Genomic DNA, 15,195 nt, shown 5'->3' with positions numbered 1-15,195 from the left:
GATGGGACAGTGTCGAGGGAGCTTTACTCTGTGTCTAATCCCTGCTTGTACCTGCCATGGAAGAATCACGCGAGACTCTAGAACTGTTATAAATGATCTTTATTGACATTCAGACATGATTATTTCACCCAATAACAAAGTCATACAACCTTATTCTGGGAAGCAGCACTCAGAACCGAGAGTGATCAGGACCATGTTCTGGGAGAGTCTAACCACCTCCCCTCGACATTCAACAGCATTAACATCACCGAATCCCCCACCATCCTGGGGGTCACCATTGACCAGAAAATTAACTGGACCACCCACATATATACTGTGGCAACAAGAGCGCATCAGAGGCTGGGTAATCTGCGGTGAGTGTCTCGCCTCCTGACTCCCCAAAGCCTTTCCACCATCTACAAGACACAAGTCAGGAGTATGATGGAATTCTCTCCGCTTGCCTGGATGAGTGCAGCTCCAACAACACTCCAGAAGCTCAACACCTTTGTGGCAATATGGTGGTGTGGCAATAACGGAAACGAGCTTAAAAACGGTGAGGACTGGGCACTTAATATTCAAGGGTACAAGGTGTTCAGAAAAGATAGGGAAGGAAAAAAGGGAGGTGGGGTGGCAGTGCTGATTAAGGATGACATTGTCGTGTTGGAAAGGGAGGATGTTCTTGAGGGGACAAGGGCAGAATCCATTTGGTCAGAGTTGAGAAGCAAAAAGGGTTTGATCACGCTATTGGGGGTATTCTACAGGCCTCCATATAGTGAGAGGGAGGTAGAGGAGCAAATCTGCAGGAAAATCGCAGAGACATGCAAGAGCTATAGAGTGGTGATATTGGTGGACTTTAATTACCCAAATATCGATTGGGATGATGCTAGGGTAAAGGGAAAGGAGGAGGAGGAATTTCTGAAATGTGTTCAGGAGAATTTCCTTGACCAGTATGTTCTTGGCCCAACGAGGAAGGAGGCATTGCTGGATCTGGTGCTGGGGAATGAGGTGGGCCAGGTCGACCAAGTGTCTGTGGGAGAACACTTGGGTACGAGTGATCATCGTATCGTAAGATTTAGATTAGCAATGGAGAGGAGCAAGGAACAATCTAGAGTAGAACTTCTAAACTGGAATAGGGCTAACTTCAATGGGATGCGAAAGGATCTAGCCAGGGTAAAATGGAACCAAAGACTGACAGGAAAGTCTCTAACGGAACAATGGGTGATCTTTAAGGAGGAGATGTTCCAAGTACAGGCCAGGTACATTCCAACAAGAGGGAAGGGTAAGGGAACCAAAGCAAGGGCTCCTTGGATGACGAGGATGATTGAGAAGATGAAACAAAAAATTATGAATGTCAGGTGAATTCTTCAAGGGAGAACCAGACCAAATACAATAAGTTGAGAGAGGAAGTGAAGATGAAAATAAGATTGGCAAAGATCGAATGAGAGTAGAATGGCGGTTAACATAAAAGGGAACCCAAAAACCTTCTACCGGCATGTAAACAGTAAGTGTGTAGTAAGAGGTGGGGTGGGGCCTATTAGGGACAAAGAAGGTGATATATGCTTAGAGGCGCAAGGCAAGGTTAGAATATTCAATGAGTACTTTGTATCGGTGTTTACTAAGGAGGTGGATGCTGACAAAAGATCAGTAGAAGTGGAAAAGGTAGAAGCAATGGAAGGGGTGAAAATTGATACACAGGGTGTACTAGAAAGACTGGGTATGCTCAGAGTGGGTAAGTCACCTGGTCCAGATGGCTTGCATCCCAGGTTGCTAAGGGAATTGGGGGAGGAGATAGCGGAAGGGCTTACCATAATTTTCCAATCTTCCCTAGATGCGGAGGAGGTGCCTGTGGATTGGAAAGTGGCAAATGTGACACCATTGTACAAGAAAGGGTATAAGGACAATCCTAGGAACTACAGGCTGGACAGTTTAACATCAGTGGTGGGTAAACTTTTAGAAACAATAATCAAGCAAAAAATTAACGGGCACTTGGAGAGGTTTAAGCTAATTAAGGAGAGCCAACACGGATTTGTAAAAGGCAGATCGTGTTTGACTAATTTAATTGAATTTTTTGATGAAGTAACAGAGAGGATTGATGAAGGGATGTTGTCTACATGGATTTTAGGAAGGCGTTTGACAAAGTAACACATAGAAGGCTGGTTAACAAAATTGAGGCTCATGGAATAGGTGGGTCAGTGGCAGCTTGGATAAGGAATTGGTTTAAGGACAGAAAACAGCGAGTTGTGGTAAATGGCTGTTTTTCAGACTGGAGGATGGTAGACAGTGGTGTTCCCCAAGGGTCAGTGCTGGGGCCACTGCTTTTTTTGATATATATAAATGACCTGGATATTGGAATACAGAGTAGAATTTCTAAATTTGCCGATGACACCAAACTTGGGGGTGTGGCAAACAGTGAGGATGATACCAATCGGCTGCAACAGGACATAGAAAGGCCAGCAGAATGGGCAGACAAGTGGCAGATGGAATTTAATATAGAGAAGTGTGAGGTGATGCATTTTGGAGAAGGGACAGGGAGAGGCAATAAACACTTAATGGCACAGTTTTAAAGAGTGTGCAGGGACAGAGGGACCTGGGAGTTAAGATCCCTGAAGGTGGCGGGACATATTGAGAGAGTGGTTAGCAAAGCATATGGGATCTTGGGCTTCATAAATAAAGGTATTGAGTACAAAAGTAGAGAAGTTATGCTGAACCTTTATAAAGCGCTGGTTAGGCCACAACTGGAATATTGCGTCCAGTTCTGGTCACCACACTTTAGGAAGGATGTGAAGGCCCTTGAGAGGGTGCAGAGGAGATTTACCAGAATGGTTCTGGGGATGGGGGATCTTAGCTACAAAGGACAGGTTGGAGAAGCTGGATTTGTTTTCATTAGAGCAAAGGAGGTTGAGGGGTGATTTGATAGAGGTGTACAAGATTATGACGGGTTTGGATAGGCTGGACGGGGAAAGGCTGTTCCCACTAGTTGATGGTACAAGGACTAGGGGAAACAGATTTAAGGTTTTGGGCAACAGATACAGGGGGGATGTGAAGAAAAACTTTTTTACGCAGCGAGTGATGAGGACCTGGAACTCGCTGCCGACGGAAGTGGTGGAAGCGGAGACACTGAGGCCTAGAAATTGGGTATAGCCCTGCATGAGGCGTTCGAACTGGTGATGCGCAAAGTTTATAGCCAGACGAAACTTATCGCCGCCTGGCGCGATATTGGGTTGCATCGCCCCCAAAGGGGATTGAGGCACAAAATCAGCCGTTGCACGGTGCTCTTAAGGCGCAAAAGGTCAGGCGCTACTCAATATCGACGCGGACGGGCACAGCGCAGGTGAACTCAATTACGGGAAAGCACGAGACCTCCAGGTGCCGGCCGGCTCTTAAAGGGGTGGGTCAGTCAGCCTGAGCTTCAACACCCAACGCCCTGTAGGCCTCAGATTCGGCGCTCGCCCTTGTCTGGCGGTACAAACTTGTTCATCATGGAGAAGGTTAGAGAGCAGAGCGCTTCAGCACTGAGGCTCTGGACCACTTGGTGGCTGCAGTTGAACACCATCGAGAGGTCCTGTATCCGGATAATGGTAAGAGGCCGAATCAGAAGGCTTATCGACGATCTTGGAGGGAGGTTGCTGTGAGGGTCAACTCCAGCAGCATGGCGACCAGGACCCCTGTTCAGTGCAGGAAGAAATTCAACGACCTCACACGGATCATTAGGGTGAGTGATGGTTTAGCAAACTTCTGATTCCCTCCATCTGCAGCTGACTTCGGGCACCCTGCTGCAATGATGCACCAATGGCCATCTGTCAGTATGCACCCATGGCCCTTTCTGGGCACACACATGGGCAGATGTCTCAAGGCCTCATGTAAGGGCTCTTGCACCATGGGGGGCATGCGATGAGGTCTCAAGGCCTCATGTAAGGGCTCTTGCACCATGGGGGGCATGCGATGAGGTCTCAAGGCATCGTGTAACAGAACCTTCCCTTCTTTCCCCTGCAGTCCAAGCTGGCGATGATTCGAAAGAAGCAGCGTCAAACCGGTGGCGGACCTGCACAAGTGGCTCTCACGGATCTGGAGGAGAGAGTGCACCAGATACTTGGAGGGCGTCTGTCTGGTCCAGTGACCACTGCATCTGCCGACCCCATTACCGACAGCGAGGGTAAGACTCGCACCTTTTTCACCTGTTGCCTTCCACTTGGTCCCCCCGCCAGCATGCATCCTCAGTGTGCAGCCATGTCAGAGCCATGCCGCAATCTGGCATGCCTTTCAGCAAAGCTGTCCTTTTGCTAAAGCCACTCTTCCACCTCCCACTTTCAGATGAAGGAACTCGGGCTCAACGCGCTGAAGCTGCCAGTGCCAGTGCCACCGGAGGTGAGGACCAGGAGGAATCCGGACCAGCCGTTGCAGAATCCGGGGAGCTGAGACATCTGCAGACTGGGGATAGTAGTCCCCTGGAGGGGAGGGGGGGTGGCTCTGAGGATGAACTAGTTGCCGGACCAAGCGGCATGCAGCAACGCACGGGGGATAGGCAAGTTCGGCCACCGTCTCCCCGGAGGGCAAGGCAGGTCGTCATGACTGCTGCACAGAGTGCAGATGAGGTCCGTCGCCTGGCTGAGATGAGCAAACAGGCCCGGGTCAGACACACGGAGCTGATGGCTGCAGTGGAGAAGATGCCTGAGTCAATAGATTCATTGGCTAGGAGTATGTTGGGCTTCGGGGCAACAATGGAGAGGACTCTGCAGGGCTTTGGGGCAACAATGGACAGGACTCTCCAGGTCTTCGGGGAAACAATGGACAGGTCTATCCAGGGCTTCGGGGCCACAATGGACAGGACTATCCAGGGCTTCGGCCCAACAATGGAGAGGACTGTCCACGGCTTTGAGTCAGCAATGGAAAGGACTGTTCAGGGCTTCGGACAATCCCTGGAAAGGTCTGTGCAGGGCTTGTCCGAGGCAGTGGAGCGGTCGGCACCTGCCTTGTCCGAAGCCATGGGAAGAACTGTCCAGGCCTTCTCCGAAGAACTGGCACCTGGCACACAGGTCCTCACTGTTGCCACGCAGTCACTTGCTGGGCTCCTCCACAGCCAGATTGACGCAACGCGATCTCTCACTGCAGCCACCCTCTCTGCATCAGATAGGATCACCCCGGGCCCTTCCACTCCCGTACAAGGCCAGGAATCAGTGGAGCATGCGATTGTGGTGGATGAGCCGAGCCACTCCCCTCAGATAGCCAGTGTGTCGTCCGACTGTGGTGCAGGTGTCCTCTCTTGGCAGGAGACCACTGCACATGCCAGCGCTGGGACGCCTGCATTGCAGCTGCCACCACCTGCAGGCCACACTGCTTCCAGCCATGGTCACAGTAAGCATCCTGCGTCCGCACCCTCCAAGCCCAGAGGTCGGCCAGGCCGTCCCTCAGGGGCTTCTGCGCTTCCAGACAGTCAGCAAGCGTCCCCCAGCCTTGAGCCCGCCACTGGGGTCCAATTACGTAGGAGCAGCAGGGAGGGAAGGGGCCGGGCGTGAAAGAGAAGTCGTTCTCCCTCAAGGGGCCAGTTGTAGAGGGAGGTGCTGAGACGTTTGTTTGTCCAAATTCAAGGACACCCTCACCTGCTGTTATATTTGCAGAAGGTTTGTTGAGTTTTGCGGCTTTGCCGAACAGTTCACAGTTATTTTGAAAGTTATGGTTTCTGCTCACATTACGTTGTTTAGCTGTAATGAAAGACTTTTGTGTCAATAAACAGAAGTTTCAATGTTGCATGGTGCATGTGACTACTTTCAGTGATGCTGGCATTCAGAGGCCCTCAAACATCCAAAGTGCGCATGAGTCAAGACTCTCATCATTCCGCCACAGGGGTGTCGACACGAGTCCAGAGGAGCCTCTGACGTATGGACCTTCCACTTTCAGCAGCCCTTCCATCTTCCTCCTCCTCCGCCTGCTCTTCCTCCTCCTCTTCCTCCGCCTGCTTGTGCAGGGTCTGAGGGAAGGTAATGAATGGACGCGTTCGCCTATAAAGGGCATCTGTCACTTGCCGGATGCAACAGCGGACTGCAGCCTGAGCGACAGTTGCATTGTCCCCAATGGCTGACTGAAAGGATCTGTTGGCATAAAAATGGAGGCCATCAGTCAGTGTAACCATCACGGACAGAGAGGTTCTGCAGCGTTCACGCGGCTGCAGATCCTGACCAAGCAGGTGGCACAGATCAGTAACAATGTCCCTCCAGATTTGGAGCCTTCGCAAACACTGCTCCTCCGACGTGTCAAGGCTCGTCACCTGCTGCCTAAAGACCCTCGCAGCATCCTGTCGGATTGGCCGACCTCCATTGCCCCTCCTCATTCTGGCCAATCCCGGCCTTCTCTCCCGCCATCTCTCTGCCCCTTCACAGTGTTGGGCGATGAGGCCGTCGCCCTCCAAACAAGCTCCCATTCCGATGCCAGCTGGTCAAAAGGCTTTTAGGTGTAGTGCTGCAAGTGCTTCGGACAGGGTTGAAGGTCCCCAGTACTGTAAAGCTAAATTCCCAGAACTCCGCTCCACATTAGCTCGCCAACTCTCTCCAGCAGCGATCGCAATGAGCAGGCCAAGTGGCAGAAGATTCTGCATGAGAGCTGTCCCCTTTAAATAGCGCTGCCCTACTCCGAGAAGGGCCTGTTAGCCCTCCCTCGAACTGTCACTAATAGCGCTGGGCGCTAAGGCTCCGGGCGCCACCCAATATGCGCTCAGGCGCTCCCAAAAGGTGTTGCACACTGAAATGACGTCATGAGCTGCTTGCGCTCGCGGGCGCGCGCAAACACTTAGCGCAGGTGCTAAATGTATAGCCAATATCTGAGTTGGCGCTATCCTCATAGCGTTCGCCCCAACATAGGGATTCGTCCCAATTCTAGGTCTCTTTAGGCGCTCAGCGCCGGCGTTACCAACCCAATTTCTAGGCCTCAATGTTTTCAAGGGGAGACTGGATAGGCACTTGAGGGAAATAAATTTGCAGGGCTACGGGTATAGAGCGGGGGAGTGGGACTGACTGGATTGTTCTACAGAGAGCCGGCACGGACTCGATGGGCCGAATGGCCTCCTTCTGTGCCATTATGACTCTATGAGTATGACTAGAACAGTGCAAACTCGCTGGTGTCTCAGCAGGTTGGAGAACTGAGTGAATCCCTTCCCACACACGGAGCAGGTGAACGGCCTCTCCCCAGTGTGAACTCGCTGGTGTATCAGCAGATTCCCAGAGCTTTTAAAGCTCTTCCCACAGTCAGAACATTTAAATAGTCTCTCATCAATGTGAACTCGCTGGTGTTCGAGCAGAGTCGAGGACTGTGTGAATCCCTTCCCACACACGGAACAGGTGAATGGTCTCTCCCCAGTGTGAACTCGCTGGTGTATCTTCAGCACCCCGGACCTTTTAAAGCTCTTCCCACAGACAGAACATGTAAATGGTCTCTCATCAGTGTGAACTCGCTGGTGTACCTTCAGTTCCGCAGAGCTTTTAAAGCTCTTCCCACAGTCAGAACATTTAAATGGTCTCTCATCAGTGTGAACTCGCTGGTGTCTCAGTAGGTGGGATAACTGAGTGAATCCCTTCCCACACACGGAGCAGGTGAATGGCCTCTTTCCTGCTCTCTCCAGCTGGTGTCCCTTCAGCTCCTGTGACCTTTTAAAGCTTTTCCCAGAGTCGGAATGTTTCACCGGCCTCTCCCCAGTGTGAACTCACTGGTGTCTCAGCAGGTTGGAGAACTGAGTGAATCTCTTCCCACACACGGAGCAGGTGAACTGCCTCTCCCCAGTGTGAACTCGCTGGTGTATCAGCAGATTCGCAGAGCTTTTAAAGCTCTTCCCACAGTCAGAACATTTAAATAGTCTCTCATGAATGTGAACTCGCTGGTGTTCGAGCAGAGTCGAGGACTGTGTGAATCCCTTCCCACACACGGAACAGGTGAATGGCCTCTCCCCAGTGTGAACTCGCTGGTGTATCTTCAGCACCCCGGACCTTTTAAAGCTCTTCCCACAGACAGAACACTTGGAAAGCAGTGACAGGATCAGACAAAGTCAACATGGATTTACAAAAGGTAAATCATGCTTGACTAATCTACTGGAATTTTTTGAGGATGTAACTGGTAAAATAGATAAGGGAGAACAAGTGGATGTGGTGTATTTGGACTTTCAGAAGGCTTTCGATAAGGTCCCACACAAGAGATTAGCGTGCAAAATTAAGGCACATGGGATTGGGGGCAAGGTATTGATTGGATAGAGAACTGGTTGGTGGACAGAAAGCAAAGAGTTGGAATAAACGGGTCATTTTCCGAGTGGCAGGCAGTGACTAGTGGGGTACCACAAGGATCGGTCCTAGGACCCCAGCTGTTCACAATATATATTAATGATCTGGATGAGGGAATTGGATGTAATATCTCCAAATTTGCAGACGACACAAAGCTGGGCAGGAGGGTAAGCTGCGAGGAGGATGTCGGGAAATTCCAGTACGATTTGGACAGGTTGGGTGATTGGGCAGAAACATGGCAAATGCACTATAATGTGGATAAATGTGAGGTTATCCACTTTGGTGGCAAAAACAGGAAGGCAGATTATTATTTGAATGGCAATAGATTGGGAGAAGGGGAAGTGCAAAGAGACCTGGGTGTCCTTGTGCACCAGTCGCTGAAGGTAAGCATGCAGGTGGTTAAGAAGGCAAATGGTATGTTGGCCTTCGTAGCAAGAGGGTTCGAGTACAGGAACAAGGATGTCTTGCTACAGTTGTACAGGGCCTTGGTGAGACTGCACCTTGAGTATTGTGTGCAGTTTTGGTCACCTTACCTGAGGAAGGACGTTCTTGCCATGGAGGGAGTGCAGCGAAGATTCACCAGGCTGATACCTGGGATGGCAGGAATGACGTATGAGGAGAGATTGTGTCGATTGGGCTTATACTCACTGGAGTTTAGAAGATTGAGAGGGGATCTCATCGAAACCTATAAAATTGTCAGGTCTGGACAGACTAGATGCAGGAAGGATGTTTCTGATGGCCGGGGAGTCCAGAACCAGGGGTCATAGTCAAAGGATAAGGGGTAAGCCATTTGGGACTGAAATGAGGAGGAATTTCTTCACCCAGAGAGTGGTGAACCTGTGGAATTCTCTGCCACAGCGGGCAGTGGAGGCCAGTTCATTAAATATATTCAAGAAAGAGTTGGATATATTTCTTGAGGCTAAAGGGATCAAGGGATATGGGGAAAAGGCAGGGACAGGGTACTGAATTCGGATGATCAGCCATGATCACATTGAATGGCGGGGCAGGCTCGAAGGGCCGAATGGCCTACTCCTGCCCCGCCCTATCTTCTATGTTTCGATGTGAACGGTCTCTCCCCAGTGTGAACTCGCTGGTGTTCAAGCAGATTTGAGGACTGAGTGAATCCCTTCCCACACACGGAGCAGGTGAATGGCCTCTCCCCAGTGTGAACTCGTCGGTGTATCTTCAGCACCCCAGACCTTTTAAAGCTCTTCCCACAGACAGAACATGTAAATGGTCTCTCATCAGTGTGAACTCGCTGGTGTACCTTCAGTTCCGTGGAGCTTTTAAAGCTCTTCCCACAAACAAAACATGTAAATGGTCTCTCATCAGTATGAACTCGCTGGTGTACCTTCAGATCCCCAGAGGTTTTAAAGCTCTTCCCACAGTCAGAACATTTAAATAGTCTCTCATCAATGTGAACTCGCTGGTGTTCGAGCAGAGTCGAGGACTGTGTGAATCCCTTCCCACACACGGAACAGGTGAACGGTCTCTCCCCAGTGTGAACTCGCTGGTGTTCGAGCAGATTCGAGAACTGAGTGAATCCCTTCCCACACACGGAGCAGGTGAATGGCCTCTCCCCAGTGTGAACTCGCTGGTGTATCTTCAGCACCCCGGACCTTTTAAAGCTCTTCCCACAGACAGAACATGTAAATGGTCTCTCATCAGTGTGAACTCGCTGGTGCACCTTCAGTTCCGCTGAGCTTTTAAAGCTCTTCCCACAGACAGAACATGTAAATGGCCTCTCATCAGTGTGAACTCGCTGATGTACCTTCAGATCCTCAGAGCTTTTAAAGCTCTTCCCACAGTCAGAACATTTAAATGGTCTCTCATCAGTGTGAACTCGCTGGTGTCTCAGTAGGTGGGATAACTGAGTGAATCCCTTCCCACACACGGAGCAGGTGAATGGCCTCTTTCCTGCTCTCTCCAGCTGGTGTCCCTTCAGCTCCTGGGACCTTTTAAAGCTTTTCCCACAGTCGGAATGTTTCACCGGCCTCTCCCCAGTGTGAACTCGCTGGTGTGCCAGCAGATTAGACGACCGAGTGAATCTCTTCCCACACACGGAGCAGGTGAACAGAATCTCTCCTGCTCTCTCCAGGTGGTGTCTCTTCAGATCCTGGGACCTTTTAAATCTCTTCCCACAGTCAGAACATTTAATGTGAACAAGCTGGTGTCTCAGGAGGGTGGCAGAATGAGAGAACCGCTTCAAAAACACGGAGCAGGTCAACGGTCTCTCATCGGTGTGGACAAGCTGGTGTCTCAGCAGCACGGAGGGTGCAATTAATCCCTGCCCACACACGGAGCGGGTTAAAGGTCTCTCCCTAGTGTGAACTTGCTGGTGTATCATTGGAGCAGATGGCTGAGTGAATCCCTTCCCAGACACGGGTTTCTCCCCGCTTCAGGTATTTGTAGATTTTGAAGCTCTTTCAGAACATTTAAAAGGTCTCTCATCAGTGTGAACTCACGGGTGTGCCAGCAGATTGGAGGAGCGACTGAATCAGGTCCTGATGAATCGAGCGACTCTGTCAGATCTTGATGTGATGTTTGGTTTGAGCTTCCTGTCTGTAAAAGCTCCACTTCTAAAACCCTGTAAAAGGAGTGTAGAAAGTGTAAGGGGGGGAAGCATGAATTTTTTTTGGCTTATTTTGCCTCAAAGAACAAACAGGGTAGAGCCGGTCCCACTGGTGTCTAGCCGTGTCCACAATAACCAGTGGGCCAGAAGCAGCCCAATCCACCTCACTGACTTGGCCCTGAAGTCAAATCAAGTCTCATCAAATGACATCCTTTGTGACTGTGACAAAGATAACCTATCCCTCCTCGTCCTTCCTGACTTGTCTGCAGCCTTTGACACGGTTGACCACTCCATCCTTCTCCCAACACCTCTCCACCATTGTCCAGCTGGGTGGGACTGCACTCGCCTGGTTCCATTCTTATCTATCTAATCGTAGCCACAGAATCACCTGCAATGGCTTCTCTTCCCAATCCCGCATCGTTACCTCTGGTGTCCCCCAAGGATCTATCCTTGGGCACCTCTTATTTCTCATCTAAATGCTGCCCCTTGGTGACATCATCTGAAAACACAGCGTCAGTTTCCACATGTACGCTGACGACACCCAGCTCTACCTCACCACCACTTCTCTCGACCCCTCCACAATCTCTAATCCGGTTCTGGGTGAGCAGAAATTTTCTCCAATTAAATATTGGGAAGACTAAAGCAATTGTTTTCAGTCCCTGCCACAAACTCTGTTCCCTAGCCACTGACTCCATCCCTCTCCCTAACATCTGTCTGAGGCTGAACCACACTGTTCACAACCTCGGTGTCATATCTGACCCTGAAATGAGCTTCCGAACACATATCCGCAGCATAACTAAGAGCGCCTACTTCCACCTCGGTAACATGGCCCATCTCCGCCCTTACCTCAGCTCATCCGCTGCTGAAACCCTCACCCGGGCCTTTGTTACCTATAGACTCGACTATTCCAACACACCCCTGGCTGGCCTCCCACATTCTACCCTACGTAAACTGGAGGTGATCCAAAACTACGCGTGTCGTAACTCAACACCAAGTCCCGTTCACCCATCACCCCTGTGCTCGCTGACCTACATTGGCTCCCGGTTAAGCAATGTTTCGATTTCAAAATTCACATCCTTGTTTTCAAATCTCTCCATGGCCTCGCCCCGCCCTATCTTAGTTATTCCCTTCAGACTCACAACCACCCGCGACAGAATCATAGAAATAATGACACGGAAGGAGGCCATACAGCCCATCTTGTCCGTGCCTGCCGATTAAGTGCTATCCACACAAATCCCACTTTTCAGCACTTGGTCCGTGGCCTTGTAGGTTACGGCACTTCAAGTGCACATCCAAGTACTTTTTAAATGTGATGAGAGTTTCTGCCTCTACCACCCTGTCAGGCAGTGAGTTCCAGACCCCCACCACCCACTGGGTGAAAACATTTCTCCTCAAATCCCCTCTAAACTTCCGACCAATTTCTTTAAATCTATGCCCCCTGGTTGTGGACCCCTCTGCCAAGGGAAATAGGTCCTTCCTATCTCGGCCCCTCAGAATTTTATACACCTCAATCAGGTCTCCCCTTCAGCCTCCTCGGTTCCAAAGAAATCAACCTCCTCCCCCCCGAGACACCTGCGTTCCTCCAATTCTGCCCTCTTGAGCATCCCTGATTATAATCGCTGCACCATCAGTGGCCGTGTCTTCTGTTGCCTCGGCCCTAAGCTCTGGAATTCCCTCCCTGAACCTCTCCGTGTCTCTTTCATAGAAAATAGGAGCAGGAGTCGGCCATTCGGCCCCTCGAGCCTCCTCCGCCATTCAATGAGATCATGGCTGATCAAAACCCACCTCTGTGACCAAGCTTTTGGCCATCTGCCCTAATTTCTCCTTTTGTGGCTCGGGGTCACATTTTTCAATGTCTTACAATACTCCTGTGCAGCGCCTTGGGACGATTTCCTACGTTAAAGGCGCTATAGAAATACAAGTTGTTGTTGTTCTCATTGTTGGAGGTGAGCTCTGAACAGGCCCCGCCCCTCCCCCTACTCCACATGCGCCGCTCCAAGGTGAGCGCGGGCTCTGAACAGGCCCCGCCCCTTCCCCCTACTCCACATGCGCCGCTCCAAGGTGAGCGCGGGCTCTGAACAGGCCCCGACCCCTCCCCCTACTCCGCATGCGCCGCTCCAAGGTGAGCGCGGGCTCTGAACAGGCCCCGCCCCCTCCCCCTACTCCGCATGCACCGCTCCAGGTGAGTGCGGGCTCTTAACAGGCCCCGCCCCCTCCCCCTACTCCGCATGCGCCACTCCAAGGTGAGCGCGGGCTCTGAACAGGCCCCGCCACCTCCCCCTACTCCGCATGCGCCGCTCCAAGGTGAGCGCGGGCTCTGAACAGGCCCCGACCCCTCCCCCTACTCTGCATGCATTGCTCCAGGTGAGTGCGGGCTCTGAACAGGCCCCGCCCCCTCCCCCTACTCCGCATGTGCCACCGGGGCCCGCTCCCGAGGATGAGCCGCTACCGCGCCTGCGCAGGGCCTCGCATTCTGGGGAAGGCCCGGGCAACTGCGAGAGTCCGGATCACCGGCAGAAAGTGAGTTTTATGAGGGTTTTTTATATATAGCGGAGAGAAGCACGGGCGGACAGATAAATAAAAAGAAAATACAAACCGCACCGTCCCAGCGCCCTCCCGGCACCGAGCGGAGCGGATTGAGCGGCCGCAGCCCCTTGTCTTCTGCAGGGAGCCGGACTGGGGCACGTCATCAACTCCACGGCGGTCACTGACGGGAGCTGCGACCAATAGGGAGAGAGCGGGTGGAGCTTGGAGGACTGAGGTGGCGGCGGGTCCTCCAACCAATCGGGGTGTCCGAGGGGCGGGACTTCCGCCGCCTGCTTCTCCCGCTGCTGAGACAAGTGGAATGCAGCAGAGGGCGCTCTTCTGAGTTTGGGGCTCAGGCCTGTTAGTGGAGCAGTGCAGAGGGAACTTTACTCTGCACTGGGCTTTACTCCCTCAGCACTGCACTGGAGGGGCAGCACAGAGTTTTAGACTCCAGTCTCTGGAGTGGGACTTCAACCCACAACCTTCTGACTCAGAGGAGAGAGTGCTGCCGCCTGAGCCACGGCTGACACTCTGTATCTAACCCGTGCTGTACCTGCCCTGGGAGTATTTGATGGGACAGTGTAGAGGGAGCTTTACTCTGTATCTAACCCGTGCTGTACCTGCCCTGGGAGTGTTTGATGGGACAGTGTAGAGGGAGCTTTACTCTGTATCTAACCCGTGCTGTACCTGCCCTGGGAGTGTTTGATGGGACAGTGTAGAGGGAGCTTTACTCTGTATCTAACCCGTGCTGTACCTGCCCTGGGAGTGTTTGATGGGACAATGTAGAGGGAGTTTTACTCTGTATCTAACCCGTGCTGTACCTGCCCTGGGAGTGTTTGATGGGACAATGTAGAGGGAGTTTTACTCTGTATCTAACCTGTGCTGTACCTGCCCTGGGAGTGTTTGATGGGACAATGTAGAGGGAGCTTTACTCTGCATCTAACCCGTGCTGTACCTGCCCTGGGAGTGTTTGATGGGACAGTGTAGAGGGAGCTTTACTCTGTATCTAACCCGTGCTGTACCTGCTCGAAGAGTGTTTGATGGGACAGTGTACAGGAAGCTTTACTCTGTATCTAACCTGTGCTGTACCTGCCCTGGGAGTGTTTGATGGGACAATGTAGAGGGAGCTTTACTCTGTATCTAACCTGTGCTGTACCTGCCCTGGGAGTGTTTGATGGGACAATGTAGAGGGAGCTTTACTCTGTATCTAACCCGTGCTGTACCTGCCCGAAGAGTGTTTGATGGGACAGTGTACAGGAAGCTTTACTCTGTATCTAACCTGTGCTGTACCTGCCCTAAGAATGTTTGATGGGACAGTGTAGAGGGAGCTTTACTCTGCATCTAACCCGTGCTGTACCTGCCCTGGGAGTGTTAGATGGGACAATGTAGAGGGAGCTTTACTCTGCATCTAACCCGTGCTGTACCTGCCCTGGGAGTGTTTGATGGGACAATGTAGAGGGAGCTTTACTCTGCAACTAACCCGTGCTGTACCTGCCCTGGGAGTGTTTGATGGGACAGTGTAGAGGGAGCTTTACTCTGTATCTAACCCGTGCTGTACCTGCCCTAAGAGTGTTTGATGTTGACACTAGGTGCTGAGAATGTTAAAATGTTCCTTTCCCCACAGTGACATCCAGCACCTTGAGCACAAAAATTCACTTCAAGAAAGGAACACAAACCCATCAGCTTCTCCCCTAGACACCGACATTGAGAGGACAGGGAATGTCTGTAACAAGTCATCAATTAGCTCTTGGCTTATCTTAGAAACAAGGACTCAATAGCTTATTTATTTATACAGAATATTAAAATCCAGTCCAGTTATTGGGGTTTTAACATCCATGAAATATAAGATGGTCACCAATA

The 15,195-nt window shown here is 51.4% G+C and overlaps 1 pseudogene; it reads right to left on the bottom strand.

Annotated features, from left to right (window-relative positions):
* Nucleotides 1-4,758: 4,758 nt before the first annotated feature.
* Nucleotides 4,759-11,996, bottom strand: LOC147083999 (uncharacterized; annotated as a pseudogene).
* Nucleotides 11,997-15,195: the final 3,199 nt, after the last annotated feature.

The sequence above is a fragment of the Somniosus microcephalus genome, unplaced genomic scaffold (assembly GCF_052327205.1).
Source record: "Somniosus microcephalus isolate GS21.2 unplaced genomic scaffold, FLI_Smic_1.0 scaffold7, whole genome shotgun sequence".
NCBI classification, from domain to species: Eukaryota; Metazoa; Chordata; class Chondrichthyes; order Squaliformes; family Somniosidae; genus Somniosus; species Somniosus microcephalus.
This window is presented reverse-complemented; position numbering and strand designations above follow the sequence as displayed.